At 36.5% G+C, this 26,239-nt stretch overlaps 1 pseudogene; it reads left to right on the top strand.

Moving 5' to 3' along the window:
• Positions 1–681: 681 nt before the first annotated feature.
• On the top strand, positions 682–6,317 carry LOC148584218 (uncharacterized; annotated as a pseudogene).
• The last annotated feature ends 19,922 nt before the right edge of the window (positions 6,318–26,239 follow it).

The following is a 26,239-nucleotide window of genomic DNA, read 5'->3' as shown; positions in this document are numbered from 1 at the left end:
TTTGGTGGTATTTTGTTGCTACTTGTATGTTGCACGTGTTTGAGAATGTCGAAGTTGACAAGGATGAAAATTTTTTAATTTTTAATTTGTGTAAGGGAAGCTTGCATATTTATTTATTGGAAAAAAAAAAAATCAGTTAAAGTTACAAAATTGTGTGGTCATTTTGTAACATAAATAAAGTTAGATTGGAAAAAAGAATATGTATAGCACTTACTTCATTTTTACTCTAGTAACGTAAATATATATTCTTGAATTATTTTTTTATCGCACATATACAATCATGATAATTTTATAGTGTCGAGTAACCCTACATCCGATCACTATTTCCAACCTCCATCCGCAATGGGTGACGTGGCCATATATAATAATGTCATATAAAATACTCATATGATCATATGAAGCTTCATGTGCCTTTATAATTGGGTGTGCATAATTAATGACCATATAGTGTCTAGATTTGTTTCTGATATGTTCCCTTACTTTAGATTGCATGCCTTGTACAATTTAACGTTAATTATTATTATTATTTTTATTTTCCTGTGAAGTGACTTTAAATTAGTTAAAGTTAAATTGTACTTAATAGTAGTTGATATTTACATAAACTTGAATTTCTATTAGTAAATTTTTTTTTTTAATATTTTATTGAGTTGTTAATTTTCTTTACTTCTTTTATTGTTTAGGATGACTATACGAGATCTTGTGTTCGAGGTGCATTACGGTGGTAAGATTAATAGGGGGTTTACGTGCACATATGTGGGGGGTGAGGTAGATGTGCATGATGAGACGTACGATGAGGACAAGTTGTCATTTTTTGAGATTGAGGGTATAGTAAAAAACTATGGATACAAGTCAGGGGATCTAGTGTATTACTTACAACCAGGTTGTACTCTTCAAGGGGGTTTGAAATTAATTTCATCGGATCATAACGTCTTGGAAATGGTTGCTGCACATAAAGGGGTACCGGTTATTGAGTTGTATCTTGTTTCATTTGATGAGCCTGCAGTTAATGACGATGAAGATGATGACGATAATGATGATGGTGATGGTGAACATTGTGAAAATAGTAGGATTGATCGAGATGATCCTTATTGGGAAGAAGTATTCGAACCGGACTTGTTTGATGAAGATAGCAATCTACCTGGGCCATCCACGGCAGGAGGAAATGTTGAGGAGGGTGGTGTTGAGGGTAATGACGAGGGTGATGGGGAGGGTAATGAGGGTGAGGATGGTGATGAGGATAATGATGAGGAGGGGGATGAGGATAGGGATGAGGATAATGATGAGGAGGGGGAGAGTGATGAGGCGGCGGAGGATGATAATGAAAATGCAAATGCAAGGGTAGCTAAAAAAGGTAGTGGAGGGGGTCAGTGCTATGGTGATGAGTTTGATGGTGATGAGGCAAACTCTGACATGGCTAGAAGTGACATTCTTGTATCCCCTCCTAGAAGTGACGAGGAGAATGAGGTTTCATCTATTTCCAGATTTGTTACTAGGCGAACAGAGTTTCAACCGACTGACATGTCGAATCCACAGTTGAGTAATGGGCAGCTATTTCCCTTAATCAAAGTGTTTAGAGAAGCAATTAGGGAGAACAATTTGAAGAAGGGGAAGGATGTAAGGTTTAAAAAAAATTACCTAGCCAAATGTATTGTCGTATGCAGAGATCCACGTTGTAGGTATCGGGTTTATGGCCGTAAATCCAAGGATCAAGAATCATTTGAAATTATATCGATACAAGACAAGCACACTTGTACAAGGCAGCATAGGAATTCGACTGTGAAATCTGCATGGATTGCTGATAAACTTATTGACAAGTTTAGAGTGCAACCTAACATGCCGTTGAAGGCAATTCTTGGGGAAGTGAAAGACAAATGGGGTGTTGATGTTAATAATTGTCAATTGTATAGGGCTAGGAGAATTGCAAAGGAAATGCTGCAGGGCAAAGTAAAGCTGCAATACAATAAGCTGTGGGATTATTGTGAAACCGTTAGACAAACGAATCGGGGTAGTTGTGTGATGATGAAGGTTGAGAGACCTTTACTTGACTACCCATCATGTTTCCAAAGGTTGTATTTCTCATTGGCTGCCATGAAGAAAGGTTTTCGAGCTGGTTGTAGGCCTATCATTGGGTTGGATGGGTGCTTTTTGAAGGGAACTTATAAGGGACAGCTTTTGTCAGCCATTTCGAGGGATGGCAATAATAACATTTACCCAGTGGCTCTTGCAGTTGTTGAGGCAGAAACCAAAGACAGTTGGATATGGTTTCTTGAGACATTGCTCTCAGATCTTGGCACCCCTCCTGCACAAGGATGGACATTTATTTCTGATCGTCAAAAGGTAACTATATTATGAGTTCATTAAGTTTATTCCTTTTTTGTTTTTCATTGTTTTTGTTAAAAGATAACAAAGTGTTGTTTATTATTCATTGTGGTTGTAGGGGCTACAACCAGCGTTTGACGTGGTGCTTCCCGGGGGTGACCATCGGTTTTGTGTGAGGCATTTCTATGCCAACTTCAGAGACGCAGGGCATCGTGGTCTTGCATTGAAAGACAAGTTATGGGCTGCGGCTGCTGCATACACTGAAGCTGAATTCTATAAGGCAATGGATGAATTGAAGCATATAAGCGAGGATGCACACAACTACTTGTCAAATGTTGACCCAAGCTCATGGTCCAGGGCTTGGTTCAATACATTCCCAAGGTGTGATCTACTTGTCAACAACCTCTGTGAGTGCTTCAATGCTTACATCCTGAATGCGCGTGACCTGCCGATCATATCCATGCTGGAATTCATAAGGAAGAAGTTGATGAAGAGATATCAAACGAAGAGGGATGGCATCCGCACCATGACTGGTACGCTATGTCCAAGGGTTGTTGCCAAATTGGACGAAATTGGACAAGTTGCTGGGCATTGCTACAGCACATATGCTGGGGATGGGTTATACGAAGTAACCCACAATAATAAACAATATGTTGTGAATTTGTTGAGGAAAACTTGTGGGTGTAGACAGTGGGACATGACAGGAATTCCCTGTGCACATGCAATGTCTGCAATTTGGTTTTTTAATGCAAACCCTGAGGATTACGTAGATGATTGGTATAGCATTGAGATGTATAAAAAGGCGTATGATGAAATTGTGTATCCAATGCCTGGAGAGGACCAATGGGTGAAGACTAACTGCGACAAAGTGGACCCCCTATAAGTAGAATACAACCAGGGAGGCCCAGAAAAGTAAGGACAAGGGGTCCAGAAGAGCCGGTTAATCAATACCGTATGAGGAAGGGTGGAGTGAGGATGAGATGCAGCAAATGTAGAGGAGTTGGACACAATAGCAGAACATGTCCACGAAACAGAACAGAGGCAGTGAATTATAGAAGAGGAAGCAGTAGTAGAAGACAACATGAGGTGAGTTACTACATACATATATTATTAATTTTTAATTTTTGTCAAGCGGATTTTCTCCTGTTCATTATATATTGTATGATGTTATTAATTTACAAGCTTATTATCATAGGTACAAGATGATAGTGGTCGAAGTGTACATGATCAGACCCCAACTCCCCAGCCAACCATTGATGCTGAAATAGTAAGTGATAAACTGTTTAAATGTCATTACTCATTATAATTAGTTCATTACATTTGATTTACCAAGTTGACATCATATTTGCAGATTTCGCAAGATGCTGATGCTTCTTCTAGAGGTAGAAGGAGTACTAGGGGTAGGGGTAGGGGTAGAGGTAGAGGTCAGTTTCAACCTACCCCAGAAGGGTCTACTGGACTGCAAAGAGGTGGACCAAGAACTAGGGGAGGGCCTACTGGGCTGCACAGAGGTGGACCAAGAACTAGGGGAGGGCCCACTGGACTGCATATTAGTGGACCTATGACTAGGAGTGGAGGTAGAGGTCAGTTTCAGGGTACAGTCCACACCGTCAGATTATATGGGCCATCTCAACATCAAACCCCACAGTCTCAGGGCAATTCTACTGTGAGCACATGATTATAATATTACTTTTGGATGACATAATAAAATGTTATTTCAAATATTTAATATTGTGAAATGTTACAACGTTTCAGGGTACTGGTACTGTCAATACCGTAAGGTTATACGGACCTCCTCATACACAGTCCACACAATCTCAGAGCCTTTCTAGTGTCAATGTGAGTACTTCACACACTAAGTGTTTATTTTGGTATTTTTGGAAATAAACTTGTTATTACTAGAGAGAGTCTACTATTCTTCTATGTTAGAATCCAGTTGTCTGTTCATATTTTGTGGACACGGATATATGATCTAAACCAAAGGTTATGGATTGCCATTGACTTTATGAACTTATAGAATTATTACCTTGATCATTGTTTATGATGATGATTAATTCATGTTTCCCATATAACATATGCTGTGTGACATTAAATAGCTTGTCTATTCAACAATGTACTCTTTGGTTTGCTAAAATCATAGTAACATTTTGGTTGTTTTTTTATATTTGAAAGTAACATTTTCTGAGTTCAGTTTCTTTTGGCATATATAGAGTGCCTATGCAATTCCTATAGTATGGTTGTAAGCTTGTGACAAAATTCATGCATCTGGATGTATTCGGACCAAAAGAGAATTCATCTCTTTGAGAATTTTTATTAAAGGGTTCATTTGTCATTTGACGAATGCAATTTTCTCATTTATAATGTGATGATATGAGGGCCTTGGCTCTAGAAATACTCTCACTAGCATGTCTATAAAAGCATGATGCTGCAAACACATACCCATAAGTGAAGAGAGAGAGAGAGAGAGAGAGAGAGTCTAGGGTTTTTTTCTTTCTTTCTTTTGCCTATTCTAGTGGTGAAGGATTAGTCCCATGTGAAAGTGTGTCTAGTACTTTTGAGGGTGATGTATAAAATAGCCCAAACCCATGAAAAAGGAGGACCATTCCTGTGAATGCCCCATCTGTTTTTTGTTTTCTTGGTCCTTTCTTTGTTCGGGCTTCCGTATGATTAAGGCTTGAGTAGAATGAGGAATAGAAATCAAGTAGCTGACCTTAAATAAAGTTCTAAGATTCTGCACTGTAAAAAATCTTTATTTAATTCTTTTTATATCATATTTAGGTATAAATGCGGTGATATGCTACTCTCTTCATCTCACCTAGGTATGTCTTGGGAATTTATGTCCATAAGGGTTTCACTTTAGGTACTCCATGAGTTGTCAAAAGCATGCCACCCTTTGCTGTTCTCTGGGCTGGGAAGTAGCCATGCTGAAAGGAAAGATGTTAAAGAAAATGCATGCCAATAAATAACCAGCAGGCAATCACAGTAGTGAAAGCTTTCAACAAGTTTTGTCATTCCTCCTTTATATAGAAGATGGGTCCTATCTGGGTCTATGTTGCAAAACCCGTCTCCCCTCTAATTGGATGTAGTCTGTGACTCTGAGGATACTCCACAAGCTCACTGACTTTTTATTATAGTTGATTCTTGTGGATTTCTAATTTTCTCTACTTTTTATTTATTTTTGGATAAGTGAATATTAATTTCAATGAGTAACAAAAAGACCTGAAGGTTAAGGGGCACGCCCCAGATGATGAACCACTCCTAGAGCGCAGGAACTAAAGAAGAAATTAATCACACAAGCCTAGATCCTCAGAGAAGCCCCGTAGTGAAAACATCTATTCTTTTGAGTGTGATCAAGTCATTCTAAAGGGTTGACTTTCATCCTGACTTTGAAAATTTTGTGGAATTGTAATTTTCTCAAGTCTAAGTTTATGATATTTAGGGCAATAAAAGCTCTAATGATGCTATAATATCCTTGCTGCAGGGTGCACTGAAACATATGAGAACTTCTTTATGGGATCTGTGCATTTTAAAGATGTAGCCCTAGCACATATCTTGGTGTATGCGAGTCGTGCAATTGTTTGTTAATGTGTGTATGTGTTTTGAATTGTTTGATAATGTGTGTGTATGTGTTTTGAATTGTTTGGTAACGTGTGTGTGTATGTGTTTTGAATTGTTTGTTAATGTCTTTTGTCTTCTATATATATATATTTTGTATTAAACGTATCTACAATTTTGGGAATTTTTTATTTTTTATTATTGGTTCCCCAAATGTGAGCCCACAGTTGTCGACGCAGGAACATGGAACATCGCACCTAGAAGGGACTCCTTTACCAAGCGGATCTTCTCAGCATTCGCAACAACATTTGGGGCGTACTACTGCATGTACATCATCACCTGCCAGAAGAGGTAAAACGATTGTGCCGACTGTGGATAAGGCAATTGCAGTCATGGAGTCTAACAAGAGAAAAAGGAAGAAGCCAGATTGGCAAAAATATTAGACACGAAGAAAATGGATTACGAACATCGCACATTGATCGTTGTGGATGTATATATATATATATATATATATATATATATATATATATATATACCAAGGAGGGGGAGGGGTGGAAGCGCAGTATGCATAGAGATGCAGGGGAAGAGGGGAGGTGATAATAGATGTAGAACATAAGCAGTTGAAAATCAAAGCAATAGAACCGACCAAGATGGCGGTATGACAATTGATAATCAAAATAAACAACTGAAATTAAAACAGTTGATAAGAAAATAGATAACAGATAATCGTTATAGATTATACAGATAAAAACCTAAGCTTGAGTAAGCGTTCGAACTTACTGAAGTAAGGACAAGAAGAGGGAGAAGAAGAAGAATGGCTGGAGGATAGAGTGTCTCAAGGAACCGCTCAAAAAACCTCTGCCTTACAATGGGGGAGGGGAGCCCGTTATATAGGCTTGAGAAAATTAAAAACAGTAAATTACAATCATGAGCCGCGTCCATGCGGTCAAAAGTAAACAGTAAAAAGTAAACAGTAAAGGCACGTCTGGCGCCAGTCTGAACAGTGAAAGCATCAATCTGGAACAGTAGATTGTCGGCACTGTAGAGTCGGCGGACAAATCTATAATAGTGAGTGAACAGTGCATCTGAACAGTAATCCTGCGCGTGTCGTCCGGACATGAACAGTAAAAGTGAACAGTGATTTTGCACAGTAACTCCAAGTATAAATGAACAGTGATCCGTCTGAGATCAAGGAGAACCAAATAAACCGAAACCAGCCGTCCGGGCTAGTTCTGTAGAACTGAACTATCCTGGCCGTCATGAAGCGCAGTATGCAGGAGAAAACCTGAGAAAACTAGCCGTTTGTGGGGCTAGATAATGCTGAACTTTGAGGACCGTTAGGGGCCCAATTCTTCACATGTCTTCAGCCCTTGGGTAGGGGTAGTAGTCTTGTGAGTCTTCAAAATATGGCGGAACCTGGATGGGCTTCTCAGCAGATGGTTTGGACGTCTCGTCTTCATCATCTTCTAAAGTATCCAGGGCAGCAAGCAAGGCTTCAATCATTTCTTTCTTCTTGGAAGAATTCTTCTTTGAAGAGCTTGAAGAAGCCGAATGGGGGGAAGCAGGGGAACTTTCTTTTTCTCGTTTTGGAGATGAGAAAGCACTGGGAGGAATCAACAAGTTAGACAGGGCAGACGCTTTTGGGGCAGGAAGGGCCTTGGGAGCGCGAGCCATGTTTTTAACCTCAAGGACAATGGAATCATTTTGTGAGTATTTATCCCACCATTTGATATACCAATGCCTTTGGATTTTGTCTTCCGAGAGGTGATATTGCCATCTCAGAATCCAGGGAATCTTGAATTTTTTAACAAAATGAAGCACAGTTGGAAACTTTGCTCCATAGGAATCAACCTTGTAATGGCCTTTGAAAATTTGAAAGGCATCAACAAGTTGGAGGGGGAGAATATCAGGGAGACAGCCAAATTGGTTCCACCACCTGGAGAACCAGAGAGGGAGAATACCAGAAAATTCTTTATCAAAACTGACAAACCAAGAATGTTCAAATTTCGAGGTTTGATGAAGCAGGAATTTGAAAAAGGCATCCACGTAATCATAATAATTACAGGGGATGTTAAACCCGTTAAGGGACCTGGAATCAGAAGGGTGATTACCCCATTCTTTTTCCGAAATAATTCTCTTGAAATAAACACCGTGGTAAATTGTTTTCTGGAGGTTAATCTTGTCAGGGATGACCTTGAAGAAAACAGAACCTGTTTGTTTCAGGATAGCAGAATAATAAGCCAAATTTTTCGAAGGATGTTCAGGAATCCAATGAAAGTTTGGGGGAAAGTAGGCGACGGCAATATCTCCGGGGGTAAGGGAAGGGGAAACCCGATTTAACTCAACAAAAAATAAATTTTGGGAGTAGGGGAGGGTCATGTATTTTGACGACGTCCGGTCGTTCTTGACGGAAGGTTTTTGGGAAGGATCCGCAAAGGGATCAAAGGGGGCAGCAAGAGTGCTGGAATATGAAACCTGGGAACCAGGACAAAAGGGGGTGAATCTGTTGGTTAGGGCAACAGATGAAAACGGCAATGGGGAAGCAGTGGGAACAATGGAAGACTCTGACTTGATGGTCAGAGCCTTGGAAGTAACTTTCTCTTTTTCTTTTTTGCCTGCCATGGTGGCACTGCAAAATTTCAAAAGGAAAGAAATCAGAAATAAAGATGTAAAAATCTTTAAAATATCACAAAATAATTTTAAAATTATTTTGATGCAAAGTAAAACAGTTATAATAATATGCGCCATGTGATGGGTGCAGGTATGAACAGTAGGTAAAACACGACCGTCAGGGGGAGTGTTTAAACAAGATAAAGTCCTAATGGGAGTAGGGTACTCATCAGACTCTAGTCCTGAAAACCTATTAATCAACCTATTAATATCAATTTCAAATTTGGAAACGAACTCAAACTGAATTTTAGTACCAAATTTGACCGCAGAAACACCAATCTCATCAACAGAAAATGGATAAAGCAAAGAAAGAAAAGGCATGCCAAGAATAACTTTTTCTTTCATGTTTTTGACAAGAACAGCCGAAGTATGAAAGCGAACATCCTTTTGACAAATATGAATGTTACCGAGCTCATACTTGATATGCAGTTTATCACCACTGGCAGAATTTAATCTTTGAGTGGATGATTCAAAATAGTTTTTGGGAACAAAACCTTCTTGAATGCAATTCAAGTCAGAGCCAGAATCAATTAAAGCAATAGCATCAAAAACATATTCATCAGAAATGCGGATATGAACTTTTGAATACCATTTGGGAGGAACAACTTTAGAAATCATACTGACAACCTTAACCTCATCAGAGAGAGGTTTATGGGTGGATTCAGCCTCATCACTATGCTCAGAAATTTTAGTGTCTTCGTTACTGGAAGCACTTTCTGGAAAACATTTGTTAAGATTTAACAGCAGAAGCTGTTGTTGCAAATCTTTGTTTTCAGTTTTCACAGCTTGCAGGTCAGTCTGCAATTTCACAATATATTTCTTGATGTTACTAATCTCATGCTGCAATTCTGAGACAGTAAGCACTTTGTTTTTCGGGTTTGAAAAACGTTTCAAAGTGTCTTCAAGAGAGATCTTGGAAGTAGCTGGTTTTTTAAAATCTTTTAACATGAGTTTCTTAAGTTTTTTAAGATACTCTTCTTTTAACTCAGGATTATCAATTTTTGAAATCAAAGTTAAAAGCAAATCTTCTTGTTCTTCCGATTTTGACATCATTGAACAAGTTTTTGTGTTGCAGCAAGAACCGGCACAGTTCTCGAATTTATAACAATTTTCATAAACAGAAGAATCAGAATGATAATCAGAATCCGAAGAGGATGGAAGATCATCATTAGAAGAATAATCAGAAAACCCGTTGTTTTGGAAAATTCTGAAAATCTTTTGCTTTTCATCGTCCTTGATGTTTAAAGCATTGATCTCTTGTTTAATCTTTTTGGGAGGTTTAGGGCACTTGTCAGCATAGTGTCCAGCTTCTCCACAATTAAAACACTTATCTTTTGAAAAATATTTTTCAAACTTAGAGCTTTTACTCCGTTTGGGAGGTTTAGAAAATTTAGGTTTGTTAAATTTTCTTGTCTTAGCTCTGTTGTAATATGGAGGGGAAGATTTCGCAAAATCTTTTCTGGTTTTCTTCTTATGCTTCTTTGAAGGAGCAATAGGAGGCAAACCGAATTGTTCGCAGAAATTTCCCATTTCATACTTAGCTTTCTTGGCGTTCTTAAGCTGCTGTCGGATCATTTTTTGATCGATGCACATCTTAATACCAAGTTTTTTCACTGTGGAGAATAAATCTCCATAGGTTAATCTTTCAAAATCGATAAGACCAGTGTCAGTATTGATCAATTCATCTTTAACCTTGTGAGCAAATAATGAGGGCAATCCATCAATAAACTTTTCTTTCCAATAAGGCTTTTGGCTATCAGGCCTCATCATAACACGGGAAAGAAAAACATCTTGATACCATCTATAATCAGACATAGTAGGGCATCGAAGATTGTTCAAATAATCAGAAATACGAGAAGTAATGTTGGAGGGAGTTCCAACAAAATTCTTGATAATTGTATAAATCAAGGTGTTAACACCATCAGGTTCACCCATGCCAATTAATGCTACAATTTGGTTATTTTGGATGTGTAATATGTATATAGGTGATGGTAGACACATTAACCTTGTAGCCGTTACAATTTGGTTATTTTGGATGTGTAATATGTATATAGGTGATGGTAGACACATTAACCTTGTAGCCGTTACAATTTGGTTATTTTGGATGTGTATTATATATTTGGTTTATGTTTACAACATGTACCTTATGTATGAAACCATTATATTTTTGATAGAAAATTCATTTTTATCAAATTGTATCATGAACAGGCTCTTAACTACAATTGCACGAGGAAAACACCAATGACACCAAGACTAGGTGTAAACACTACTTTATAGAACACAATCAATGCAATTCGGTTGGAATAGGTAAATGTACAAACAATTGAAACTCATCAAATTGTCATATTAGGAAATTGAAACAAGGTTTCGCACTTTAACATAGGTTTCACACTTTAATACAACATACTAAATAATAGTCCTTAACGTACATAGGTTTCTCCCTCTCACGGCAACATTGCCCTACTAACAGTGCAATGACGTTTCTCCCTATCATTAACAAAACAAGACAACAACAAAAAAGCTAAGATCAAACAAGTGGCCAATGACATCCTTAAGTTTTTTTCAATGCTATTATTTTTGTACTTTTCAGCAGCAATTTGCAACGTCAACTTTGCCACTTCAGTTTCAAAACCTTTCTTCTGATCAGCTATTTGGGCATCAAACTGTGACACAGGGAGCATAGCTTCTTCGTCAACCCACATAAAATAATCACAACCCCGATCACTTTCGCTCTGCATATTTCATAAATGAGAATTACTAACCAATTCACAAACAAAGTGTAATATAATTCACAATAGAGTTCTTCAATGTTATTTGATTTAAGAGAGTCAAAAACAAAAGAAGACAAATAAGACAACAACAAAAGGAGACCTTATGAGCTTTCAAACTATTTCTATTTATGGAGTGTGAAACATTTACATCCTTCAATTTTCCAATACTCCAATGGAAAAGACCCAAAAACTTTGTCAAACAAGGCCAACCTTATTGGTAATGGACATGCCTAATTCTAATAAAAAATAAAATAATAATAAGAATTAAAAAAAAAAAAAAAAAGAGTCTAAAGACCCACCTTTCTAATTAACATTATCTTTATTTGCTTAGAACAATAAATAATTGCTGTATGCTCTAAGAGAGAGCTAAAACAGTCGCATAGAATGGGAATATATACCATGTTATTATTAATTATTATTATTGGGAATAGATTGACATATGTTTTCATCATGTACATAAAAACGATGTCATTAAACTTCAAGAAGCAATTAACCAAATTAATAAGGCAAAAGGGGATAATAATTAAACTTATGCTATTGGGATACAGAGTGATGAATGGGATACAAAGTGAATGTGCTATTGGGATACAAAGTGATGAATGGGTCTCAGAAAATGGGGTCCTGCATTTCAAAAGTAAATGAATATGTTCATCAAATATCTTCTTCTTTTTTTTTTTTCTTTCCTTAATTTTTTGGCAGCTTACTTATTCAAACAAATTCATATTAATGGGTGTAAGTCTTCTATTCTCATCACATAAGCAAATGAAAAACGTCTAATATAAGTAGTCATCATCAAAAACATCAAATGGAACCCACAAAAAAACATTGGCTACACAACATGGAACACATCTCTTAGAATAGACCCACAAATCCAAACCAGCAATCACTGTACAGATTTGAATCAAATGGAGAAAAGCATAAAGAAAGAAAGAAAGAAAGAAATCGAAAACCCCTAATTTTTAAAACCTAAATTCGCACCTTATATTTACCGCATCCAATAAACCTTCTACCAAGATTTTTCTGCGTGCGAGAAGTCATCACTGGTGATTCTATTCCGCATAGGCATTTCGTACACGTAGAGGTAGACTTCGCCGGCGAACTTCCCACCGACAGTACACAGCCATTCGCATCATCTTCGCCAGCAAACTTCTCCATCGTTGACGATGGGACCGGCTGCGTGACATGCATTACAACAAGGGGGACCACAGAACAAAGGAAGGCAGAATGCAAAATTTTAAACCAACCCATCCGACAATAAGCAAACAATATACACATCAACCAATACCTTTCTATGTTTAACCAAAAAAAAATTCACAGCAACCAATAACTTTCAATTTTTAACAACAAAAAAATTATATTCAAAACCAACGGGTCTGCTGCAGACAAGGCAAAAATATAGAGACAAAAATATTCTAAACATAGGGACCCATATCACTTTTGGACACTATAAAGCGAATTCTCCTTCGCACTTAATCAGAACATCAATACATATACAAAACAACCAAACCCATTCTCCACAAAATGTGAAGGAAAACAACCAAACCCATTCTCCAGAAAAATCTTCTACAAACAAACCAAACCCATTCTCCACAAAATCTTTAACAAAACAACCAAACCCATTCTCCACAAAATGTTCTGCAAAACAACCAAACCCATTCTCCACAAAAATCTTCTACAAACAAACCAAACCCATTCTCCACAAAATCTTTAACAAAACAACCAAACCCATAGGAAAAACTCAATCGGGAAAGTGGGCTACCTTCAGGATGACGGGACCGGATGCGTGAACGGGGGGCTGCGTGAAGGGACTGCGACGACCGGCCGGCAGCGTGCGAGGGGGGCTGCGTGACCGGGGGATGGCTACGATAGGGCGGCGCCGCGTGCGAGGGGGGCTGCGTGACCGGGGGATGGCTACGATCGGGCGGCGCACCGTGCGGTGGGGCTGCGTGAACGGGGAAGCCGAGAATCGGGAGGGGGGCTGGGTGAACCAGGGGAACGGATGAGATGCGTGAGCGTGAGCGTGAGCGTGAAGGAGAAGGAGGCCCTAAACTGTTACCTATTAACCTAAGCAAAACGGCACCGTTTTGCTTAGGGTTCCCTAACCATAAGCAAAACGGCGCCGTTTTGCTCCAGCTTTAAAAAAAAAAAAAAAAAAAAAATGCCATAAGGGCGATTTCGTAACTTAACCCTAATAAAACGGCGTCGTTTCGAGGTTTCCGTCCAGACTAACGGTTTTGACTAACGGAGTGGCCAAAATGCAACATTTTGGTAGTTTAGGGGGCTACTTTATGAGTTTTGGAACATCAGGGGGCTAAATCGCAAACGGCTGGTAGTTTGGGGGGCTTTTTTATATTTTTCCCAAATATGTTTAGTATAAGAGGCTACTTATGTAAGCTTTTCATTTAAAAATCAAAATGCATCATGTATTTTAAAAGAATGTAACATCAACACATCACATATGTAAAGGCACATACAGTATAGGTGATCTTGGAAGTAAGACTTCTTAAAGGACTTCACCATAAACCATCAATTTCTAAGAGGACAACAAAATGCAACAATGTGGATGAAAATATTAAGAAAACATTGTCATTTGCAAGGGCTATGAAAATCATTGCCTAATCTTGTACTCCTTTTTCCTTCTATGTAAAATTACAGATTAAGAGGCCAGTCTTCATAATTCCTTTGAGTTCCCAATACTTATGGATAAATACATCCGGATGTCATTACACATTACACACAAAAATATATGCTCAGTTCAACTTGAATAAAGTACCAACTTGTCTCATTCTAAGACCACAAGCATAGACCACACCCACTGCCAATCCGTAGCAATAAAGTAAATTTTAATGCAATAAAGTATACATAAGATTCCAATACAACAATTCAATAAAGTATAAATAAATCCAACACAGATTCGACAAAAATCTTGGGGGATGGGGGTTTCGACAATAAGCTTCCAATACAACAAAAAGCTTCATAAAACTACAAGAAAAGGGTTCCATTTCTTTGAATCAACAAAACCCACAAAAAAATTCAAAAAAATAGCTTCATCAATCTCTAGTCGGAATAAAAAATTTCAGATTTTTCGTTAGCTTGTCGGAGACTTGACGTCGGACTGAGTGTTGGACGTCAGACTGAGTGTTGGCCGGTGGGTTCTGTTGCATCAGTGGGTGCATCGGTGGGTTCTGTTGCATCAGTGGGTGCATCGGTGGGTCTCCATGGGTACGATGGTTGCAGCCAAATAGGTTTGATTTGGGGAAGATGACGATTTGGGGGTTTAAAAAAAAAAAAAAAACCTAATTCAGCCAAAACTCACCGTTTTGGATGGTGCCAAAACAGTGAGTTTTGATCCTACGTGTTCACTGTGACACGTAGGATCAAAAAATTTGACTGATATGGCGTTCCTTAAAACAGTGTGTTTCAACAAATCTAACGGCAATTAAAAAGTTTTGACGGTAGGAATTTTATTGGCATTTCGAATGACCAGGGAGTAAAAATTCGAAAAATTCGAAAAAATTCGAAAAAAAAAAAAAAAAAAAACCTTAAGGATTTTTTAATTTTGGAAGGTTGACTCAGGAACTTATAATATATTTACCCTAAAATGAGAGATAAATTGATCACTATGCTCATCGCAACATCTTAACATCGTATTAGAGCAAATGTATTTAATTCGCACATTGTCTCTTTTACTCATCTCAAATTTTAGTTAAATATTCAATATGTTGGGTCTCAATTACTAAAACAGAGTTTGAGGTCACCCATAAAGGAAAATGTTAAAATATATATTAGATTCATTAAATTTCATTAGCATAAACTTTTGAAATACATGTTAATTTAACAAAGCTCATAAAGAATAATGAATAATGAAGTTGCGTATTATACCCTTTTCTTTGATAACCACTACCTTACCACCTTTTTTTTTTTTTTTTTTTTTTTGTTGAAAGGAATCGAGCGATTTAAATATCATAACAACTTTAAGCACAAACGCTCTATAGATATAATATCTAAAATAAAATTGGGGACTTCCTTAATAAGGACTTGTTCCACGCTATGGGATAAGGCTTCATTCGCTAGATGATGAACTGCATCATTGAGATGTCGTCGAATATGGTTAACCTTCCAATTTTATAAGCTATTTAAAACTTCTTGAGCCTCCTCAATAAGATGTCCATATCAGCTCCAATTTCTACCATCTTTATTGAGTGCATGCACTACTTGGAGGGCATCACCTTCCAGAACCATTTTGTTAAAACCTAGTTCCCAGCACAACTTAATGGCCCTTAATGCCGCAGCTGCCTCGGCAATATTAGGCTCAACTATTAGTCTTTTGGTGCTGACAAAGTCGCCAACACCTCTCCCATGCCATCCCTAACTACAACACCAATACCCATTTTCCTTCTATTTGTATCCACAACTACATCTAAATTTATTTTAACAAAGCCATTCTTAGGGGCTTCCCATCGAGGGTCATTTGCATTCCCCTTTATAGTCACACCATCTTTACGAAACTGAACTAATCGGAATGCCTTCAAAGATTCCGAGGCATATCCGATTACTGTGGTAGATGGACTAACATTTTTCCCATAAACAAGGGTGTTCAGTCGAAGCCATAACATTCTTGTAACCACCACCACAAGTTCAATATCCTCTTTACTTAGGAAATGAAGAAGCTCCTCCAAGATAAACACAAATTCCTCATTATCAATGCATATTTTTTGGATTTTACTGCCACACATACTCCATATAACCTTCGCAGCCGGGAAACTCCACAAAACATGCCTCGTGGTTTTTGCCTCTACACCGCAAGTGGGGAACAGTGGATCCTTTGTAATGTTCCGTCAAAACAGATTTGCTTTGGTAGGTATAGCATTATGACATGCTCTCCACATAAACACCTTCACGACATTATGTGTGTTCATCTGCTAAATTTGCTTCCACAGAACCCTTTGTTGTCCAGTGCGTGAGCTTTCCCCTTTATTCGATCCAATTAACCCATGTTGAAGTTGATATGCACTCCTCACTATGAACTGATCACCATGTGTAGTAGCATTCCAAATCGGCACGTCGCTATTAGTGATGGAGCCTATAGGAATTTGGCATATAGCCTCAACCGTATCCACTTCAAATAGCTCCCACAACTGATTAGTTTGCCATACATTCGTGGTCTAATCAATGAGTTATTCAACTCGAGCCTCCTTATCAAGCTCTTCTCTAGGGTGTATACTAATTAGTTCTTTGTTACGAGGTAACCATTTATCCTCCCAAAAACGTATCTGACTTCCGCTTCCCACCCGCCATTGTAATCCCTCCACAAGGAGCTCTCTGGCATTCCAAATGCTTCTCCATACATAAGACGATTGATGACTATTTAGCATTAAGAAACATAGCTTGCTAAAAATACTTTGCTTTAAGGATCTTAGTATATAGAGAATTTGGATTCTGGAGGATGCTCCAACATTGCTTTGCTAAAACATTCTAGATCACAAAAACCCTTCCCTCCACGGCTCTTGGAAGCACCCATCTTCTCCCGTCTAATCCAATGTATTTTTGAGTCTTGCTTGTAGTGGCTCCACCAAAATCGTTGCATCATGGCATTGATCTCCCTAATTAGATTCTTTAGGAGGAGAAAAATGCTCATTGTATAGGTAGGAATAGCTTGGGCCATTGCTTTTAGTAGGATTTCTTTACCTGCTTGGGAAAGAAATTTATTCTTCCAATTACATATACGGCTCTATATTCTCTTTGACGAAAGAGAGCGCCATCTTGCGAGATCGTTCCACAATAGCAAGCAAGCCCAGATCTTTCTCAAAACAATTTGTTGCCTGAATTCCCGAATCTAGCAGAATTTGCTATTTGGTACTGGCCTTTGTGTTACAACTAAAAAAGAGTGATGCTTTCTCTTTATTTAGCCGTTGCCCAGACACTTTCTCATATCTATCAAGCACTTTCTATAGCCGTGACCATTCAGAAGAGTTCGCCTTGCAAAAAAGAAGACTATCATCTGCAAAGAACAAATGGTTAACCCGAACCCTACCTCAACCAATTAGCTTTTGCAATGTGATTTATAAAATGGTGGCTAAAGTACTTGCTAATAGGATCAAACGTATTTTGCCCTACGTTATCTCTCCGAACCAGAGTGCATTTGTGGCAAGTAGACATATGACTGACAATGTTATAGCTGCTTATGAGATCTTGCATTCTATGAAGATGAGTATGTAATGCTCTATGGAAATCAATTAACTGGTAATTGACTCCATGGTTCGTCTCCCAGCCTACATTCTTCCTGAGACAAGACTCATGGATCTTAATCTCTCCTAGACGAGATAATACAGCAGAAGACTTTAAATTACAGGGATATAAAGCAATAACTAAATACCACAAATGTAATTACTAAAGTAAAGATAAACCATCATATTATAAATAGATCTCCCGAATGTACTGGTCGAAGACCAATCATCAAAATATACATATTACAGATCCAAAAAATAATTTTCTTGTAATAAGGTAATAAGATTAACACATAATCTTAAGTAGTGCAAGCATGATCACTATCTTTATCAACTTTGCCAGTCCCACATGGACTTTAGCCAAATAGGGTCCATGTCCTAAAAAATAACCTAAATTAGGTCTTGCGCAATCACCATGATCCTGTCCGAAGGCATCCTCCTCAACGCTAGCTAAACCGTGCAATTTATACATAATGAGAGGGAAAATAAAAAAGGGTAAGTCCAAGGACTTAGTGAGAGATAATGAACATAATACCCATGCCATCTAGTGATGAACTCTATTTGGTAAAGTATGCAATATTTTAGGTATGACAGTTATCCATGAATGCAATATAGATATAGTACATGCTATAATCATGAGGATCAGTGATAGTTCAACAATATCGTCTATCCGAGATATTATACCTTCTCAGCATGGTTGGCGCTGTCCCAAGGAACCTGTAATACAATGTCGGTGCTCCAACCATTGTATATTACCATCCATAACACTAATAGCCCGACCGAGTCCGACCTTGAGTGGTCCACGCTACTAATGATGTATGTCCTGTAGTGACCGTCCGTTAAGGCTGTGTCAGTCACAAAACAACCATTAGATCCAAGTCTCATATAACAACACACATATTTGACCACTAGTGGGGATAGCACGTGCAATGCACTTGCTTGGTTCTCAATGTTAAAATATGAGAAAAGGTTAATTTACATAGCACACATAATTATTCAGTTGTGAAAATTGATCTATTTTCGTTTGGTAGCTCTTCAACAGTAGTAATGTTGAATCTTTGGCATGGTCCTTCACGTCCATCAATCAATGTAGCCCTTAGTCGAATAATGAATTGTTGCTTTGAAGAAAGTCTTGCAAGGCTTTCTATATCAGTAATGCCCTCTTATTTACAGGAGAATAAAAGTAAGATAGGTTTGATGAATCATAAAAACAAAGAGGAAAAATTCATGTTGCAAAGGTTCGACGAGAAGTGGAAGGTATTTGTTGGTACTATGAAAAAAATGGAAGATATTGATAACCTATATTCATAATATTGAGTAATAAAAACATTTTTTGAGCTATGACAATTTTAATTTTGATTTTTTTAATACCTTGGTGCTGTATTACATTAATTTATTTGCTGAGCATTGCAAGAACTTTTTTGCATCTTCACCAAACAAAGATGCGACTAACAAACCAGTTGCATCATGTAATTCCACATGTACACGACATCTAAAATCATATCATAAAATATAGAAGAAAAAAAATTAGGGATATGATGTTAAAAGTATAAAATTTGTTCATTTTATATTTCCAAGTTAAAGAAAAGTCATGTAGAAGTAGATTGTCCATACCGTGGTTGTGCAACAGCATTTGTTTCCATGCAATTTAGACAAGCAAATGTTTCATTAACTTCTACACATGTAGTTTTGCTACATTTGTTGCCGGTCATATAACAAAAACGTTGTTGCAAGTTGTTGACATGATTTTTGCTTTGACCCAAAAGATGGAGTGCTGCATTCATTGTTTGTTGGAGTTTATAATTTTGATGCAATTGTTTTTTGCAATAAGATAAATATAGAAAGTTGATTATATATGAGTTTGTAAGAAATGATGTGTAAGATTTTTATACAACTCATCATGGACCAATAGCTTAGACTTTTCTTTTGTTTACGGATGCTGCTTTTAAATTTCAGCATTCCAATTCATTTCGCTGAAAATTTAAGCATTATTGGAGAATCTACTCATTATCTTCCTTTATGAATTAATGACCCATGCTTTGTTTCCTTATTTTCTTTTAAATTTTTATTCCTTCTTTTCTTCGTTCTTATTTTGTTCTCTCTCAAATCCCGATATATGTAAAAAAAAAAAAAAAAGGTTGGGAACAAACAGTGTGAGACGTTAGGAAAAGGAGAAAAGAAATAAAAGCAAAGGAGAAAAGAAACAAAAGCAAGTGACTGAGTCATTTGTTTAGGTGAGTAAGTTTGAAAAATGGGGAAAGAAGAAGAAATAAGGATACGAGTAAGTTTAGTATATAATATGGGTGTGTTGTACGTTGAATGTGAGGTGAATTTTGTAAAAAAAAAAAAAAAAAAAAGGGATAAGTCATGTGAAAGTGGATATGTCGGAAATAGGGATCTGCACACTAACTCTCTATATACAATTATTAATAATTGCTCAGTATCTATCTAAATAACATGCATAGACCACTATATATGTTGCTTCATATGTATATGTAATCATCATACATCTTATTACAAAAAAGTTCGAAGATACTCATATTACAAGTTCTCTTTCTTAGGTCTTGCAAGATAGATAGTCTTATTGTGCTGTAAATATAAGAGCTTAAAAAGTATTTCAAGACATGATATATATGCTAGTTCTTTCAAAAACATGTTGTACCCCTTGGGGACAATTGATATATATAACATATGAAGCTAATACAAATTACTGCACCTATGTTTTCCTTACAAATTACTACACCTATGTTTTCCTTGCAAAATCTGAATAAAATTTACCAGTAACTAAATAAAAAATATAATATATGAAGCTGCCATGAATACAGAATAAATTCAAAAAAAAAATTTGGCACTTGTTTTTCAAATTTACTATTGATTGAGCCAACAAAAAAAATTGTAGCAGCATTCTCAAAATTTACAATTTTAAAAAATAAATTACTTTTTAGAAAAATATTCAGCAATACAAAATCACCAACATGAGGAAGCATAACCTAGCAGTACCCAATCACTAAACATGAGGAAGCAATATGCATCAACAACTCTTTAATTTGTTTCTCAGCTTCTCTCTATCTCAAGATCTCACTCTCCACTGGTCTCTCTTGATCTTACCTCTCTCCTCTGGACAATGAAAGAAACAGCCAAGAAAAAAAATTAAACAAAACCCATCAAATTTATCAAATTTCACACAGGAAAAATCGAAAATTTAACTATAAAAGTCATACTTTGATCTCTTTGATATATCTCTATTTCAAACAAAACCCAACGAAAGAATTGTCAAAAACCCACCAAACTCAAGAAACCGAGAGACCACAACTGCATAATCTGCAAGGTTCTGTCTAGTCCGACAACTCTCAATAGACTTTCAGAAGCTTAGTTGCAGTAGCATCAAGCTCACTAATTGGCTTTGGAGAAAACAATGTCTTTGGTTTAGGAAGCAAAAGCGTGGGCTTCTTGATCTTAATTCTTTCATGATTTCTACCCATTGACGAGATTGAATCAGAACTCTCGCTGTCAGGACTTGCATCCTTGGATGAATAAAATGCTTCAAGGTTTATTTCCATGGATTCCCAATTTATTCCCCAAAAAAAAGCCGAAGATAAAAAATTGCCATCAAACTCATAAGCCTGGATCTTCCCCTTGGGGTTCTGAAACTCATAGAATACATCATCATCATTTTCTCTATTAATTGGGTATTGAATAGAGCAAAGCAATTGTACAAAGACATTGTCCCATAGATTCATTTGTTATTAACTCATTAGCAACAATATGTTTGTTCTCACAATATCAAACCTAACGACGTCACTGAAAATTAGCACTTATCAAACTCACTTCTGATTCATATCACACATACTCCATAAAAAAAAAAAAAAAATTAAATTTTTTTTTATAAAAAAAAACCATACTCATTGTTGACCCACACACACACACGGAACACCCACAAAAAAGAAATTCCCACAAAACTCAACCCAAAAATCACCTAAGCAAAATACTACCAATTAGCATGAGTTATGTGCTTAATAATCACCGGGTATAACGTAATTATAATATAAAATAAAAATTGAGAAACAACTCACCGTCTTCATAACATTCTTCTTAGATCTCCGTAAAGCATTTCTCTGTTGAAGCACCATGACTTTGGAGGCAGAGAAATCATCAGTCTTTGCCAGCTTTGAGCTCCTCCAATCATCTTCAAAGGTGCCAGTAGATCTCTCCTGCTTGAGGAACCCAGCTTTGTACCATTTCTGCTTTGTCTCAAGATCTAAAGCAAGAGAAGAAAAATCTATCTCTGAACCCATTAACCCATCCAAACTCACCGCCCCAAAATCCATCTAGAAAAGCCCACCAAAAACTCACAAAATTTCCAAGCTGAGGAAATGGAGCATTGGATTGTTGGAAAAAAAGATGGAGACTTGAGGGGTTGGGTGGAGGTGGAGTGGCATTGCAATTTTCTCAAAAAAAAAAAAATAAAATTGCTCCACCTTTTCTCCTCCATTCCTTCTCTGAATACAAAATCGGTTTCGGTAGATTTTGTTTTTACTTTTGTACACTTCTGCAACTGAAAAAAAAAAAAAAAAAAAAAAAAAAAAAAAAAAAAAAAAAAAAAAAAATATTGCTTTTCTTTCTTGCCCATTCCTTCTAAATCGCCTGTTAATCTTGCCCATTTCTGAAGCTTCCTTCGTAAAAGACCAAAAAATCTCTCAAAAAGTTTGACTCTTTACCTACTCAGAGGGCAAAATGGTAATTTAAATATAAAAGACAAAAATATCCAAACAACTTTTTAAATTCATTAGATACAGGAAGGGCAAATTAGTAGTTTCGAAATCTAAAGAAATGTCAAAAGACAAAAATAAGCTTATCTAACTAAATCATTTTGAACAAAGAGTAATGACAAAATAGTAAATTTAAGTAAAAGACAAAAATATCCAGACAACTTTTTAAATTCATTAGATTCAGGAAAGGTAAATTAGTAGTTTTACAATCTAAAGAAATGTCAAAAGACAAAAATAACCTCATCTAATTAAATCATGATGAACAAAGAGTAAGGAACTAAGGATAAAATAGTAAATTTAAAGTGCAAAAGAAAAGTTACTATTTGGCATGCATTCCCACTTTTTATATATCTTTAAGTAAAGATAAAGTTAACATGTATAGTAAGCCTATGACTGTTATCTTGCATGTACTGGTGTACCATGTCACACTATGCAATTAATCTTGTCTGTATTTTACATGCATGCTTTTACAAATATTAATGTCATTATCTTGTTAAGTAGCACATTTTTACAAATAATAAAGTTCATGGTGTAATAAAGTATATATCGTGAGAGTTGTAAATATGCATGTTTTAGTAAACAAAATAGTCATTTATTGCGGAAAAATAAATGGCAAGCATTATGTGAGTTAAAACTCACCTGGGTTGAACAAGTTCTCCGAATATCCCTCCAAACAATCCGAGTTCTCCAAATCTGTGGAAAACCTCCCATTAGTCCTAAGTCCAACTAAGATGAACCTAAGACTCAAAAATAGGAGCGGTAGAACATCAGGCCGAGATGATGTTCCCTGGAACATCACTGGTCGAGTGCTCGTCCACTAGGGAGAGCGATCGGCTAGTGAGGTTTTGGTAGAACCTCATTTGGTCCAACGTGCTCCCGAGCCTTTTTTTCGACGGGTCCTTAAGCTACATAAATGGTTTCTAACATCTCCTAACAACAATAATGTCTCCAAGTAACAAGATTAAGCCTAAACGGAAAGGAGAACTTAAAACGAAGTTAAAGCTTAAAACTCCTAGATGTTAACAACTAAGCTACCATAAATCAAGAAGATAGCATAACAACCTAACAAAACACAAAAAGAGAGTGCAGTGGTTACCTCAACAAACAAACTCCCCAAGAACACCTTATTCTTCTCCAAAAACAATCACAACCTCACACACACACTCAAGAATCAAAGCAACAGAGTTTCTCCAAGGTTTCAGAGGTTGAAATGAGGGTTTAAAGGCATAAGGGGTGGGTTTAAATAGGGAAAAAAAAGCTAAGGGTGTTGCATAAATTTTTTGAAAAGGTGTGAGTGCTCGTGTACTATAGTGTCGAGCGCTCGTGTACTATTTTTCTAGGGGTTTTTGAGTTGCAGGTAGTATGCACAGGCAAAAACCAGTGGTCAATAAAAAGTCAATGAGCGCTCGTCTTGGTACCCACACGAGTGCTCGTGTACTGTTGCCAGGTGAGCGCTCGTGTGGTCCCCCTCGCAAGCGATTGTCTACTGTAGCTCCGAAATCCAAAAATTTTAAAAATGCCCATCCAGGTGTCCCTAGTGACCCAAAGTCTAATTAACTCCTCAACTAAGTTGTCTTAAACCTAATTAATTATTTGGGTCACTACAGAGTATGAAAGGGAAGAAGGGCTTTATGGCTCTGAAACTCAATATGAGCAAGGTGTATGATTGGGTGGAGTGGAGTTTTATAAAGGGGTTATGAGGAGAATGGATTTTACGAGTAGATGGGTACAATTAATTCTAAATTGCATTAGTTAAATTTCGTACTCAATTATGGTTAATGGGAGACCGAATGGTTCTATTACCCCCTCATGTGGCATTCGCCAAGATGATCCCTTATCCCCTTATTTATTCATACTGTGTGCAGAGGCCTTAAGTGTGACGTTGCAATTAGCGGAGACTGGAGAGCAAGAAGGAGACCACCTTACCACCTTTTGATTTCAAGTTTGATGTATGAGAAATGATAAAATTTTAATTGACTATTATATTTTGCATAATAATAGGACGAAAATTCCTAAATTTTCCATTGTATGAGATAAACGGAAATTTATGATTAGACTATTCTCATTAGTTCAAACTTAGTCCATTGGGAAAAATACATTTATCTCTAAAATTTTACTCAATTTGTAATTTGGCCTCAAATATTTAAAAATTGGCAATGTACCTCAAACTTGCAAAATTTTATTTGGTTTTTACCATTTTATTAATAGTGATATCCAAAAAAAAAAAAAAAAAAAAAAAAACCCAACTGTTTCTCAATATTAAATTTCCTTGCTTCTTGTTAACAACAATGAGAAGCACATATCACGACAATTGATTTTACAAAGGTGGCTTCTTGTTGACAGCGATTTATTTTACGCGCGTGATGGCTTCTTTTCGTCATTGCTTCTTGTCGACAACGACGAGAAGCAAAACAAGAAGCCACTATTTAAAATAAATTGTTGTCGACAAGAATCAACTATGTAATATATCACGATGAATTATATATATTGTTGACAGCGATTTATTTTACGTGATGGCTTCTTTTCGTCATTGCTTCTTGTCGACAACGAGTCAACGACGAGAAGCATAACAAGAAGCCACTACTTAAAATAAATTGTTGTCGACAAGAATCAACTATGTAATATATCACGATGAATTATATATATATATATATATATATATATATATATATAAAATTATTTTTTTGAGAGACTACCTTATGCCCTCCTTCAAGGCACAAGCTCTAAGGATATATATATAAAACATCTTTGTATAACCGGGGGAGAATCACCTTACTGGTCTATGACCCATGTTCACAGGATAAAGCCCTATGATACTATCATATCTCATCACCCTTAGAGCTTGTTTAGGATTGCGTTTAAGAAATAAAGTTTTAAAGTAAAAAAACACTTCTTGACAAAAGCTTTAGTTTTAAGATTTTGTCAAAAGTGCGTTTTGAAAATTTTTAGGCTTTTTGAACCCTTAAAAATGCTTTTAATTTTTTTACCAAACAAATTTTTTTTTCAAATGTGTTTTTTAAGTGTTAAAAACACTTTTAGGCCATTCAAACACAATCTTAAACAGGCCCTTAGAGAGATGGATACATTAAACTCTTATTTTCCTGAGTGAGTTTACAATATCATATGTTCATATTTATAGAACAATTATGTTGAATACAAATAGATTTATACTCTAATTATGTTAGTTAGGTGATAGTATGTAAGTATATGTATTTCATTTCAGGGGTTTATTTCTTTTACTAAACGGACCCTTAATTAATGGCTCACTTGTCAACATCATTTCACTAATTAAGTTAAAAAGAAAAAAAAAAATTATAGTAAAAGTTGTAAATGAATGGTGATAATCACGTGAAGGGAAAGACTGATGAAAAGCAAAATATGCTTAAACGATCACAAAAAGACACCTTTAGAATGCTAGTGACAAACATATGGCGCCCATGCAATCAATCAATGGAATTACATCAAAATGATAAGATTCTCTTCAAGCTAAAGGCATTTCAGCATCTTTGCAAATTATAATCATGGACCCTCTCATAACATTTTGATGAGAGCTGCTTTTATGGGTTGTGGTACAAATTCTTTTATTTTTTGCTCTTTAATGAGTGATTGACACCTCAGTGTAGTACAACTTAAAAAAAGAAAACGAACACTCCAGATCACTTCCAAATCTACTCAAAATTAAAAAGAAAAATCACCTTATATTTATGGTTGTGTCAATCTAGTGTGTTTGTTTGTTTATTTTTCTTTCATAAGTTGTACTAAGCTAGACATGCTTACTTGTCTTATAGTTTAAGTGCTTTATCTTTTTTGGTTTTATTGCTTGTTGCTTTGTTTGGTTCAATAATACTGCTTATCTTAGTGAGTTTTACGGGCCCACTAGACCAAAAGCTTTTCAAGCTCAATCATTTACTTCTCTAGCTAGAGACCA

This window comes from Corylus avellana, chromosome 8 (assembly GCF_965113065.1).
Source record: "Corylus avellana chromosome 8, dhCorAvel1.hap1.2, whole genome shotgun sequence".
NCBI lineage: Eukaryota > Viridiplantae > Streptophyta > Magnoliopsida > Fagales > Betulaceae > Corylus > Corylus avellana.
The sequence above is the reverse complement of the archived record's forward strand: the minus strand, read 5'-3'. Positions and strand labels throughout refer to the sequence as shown.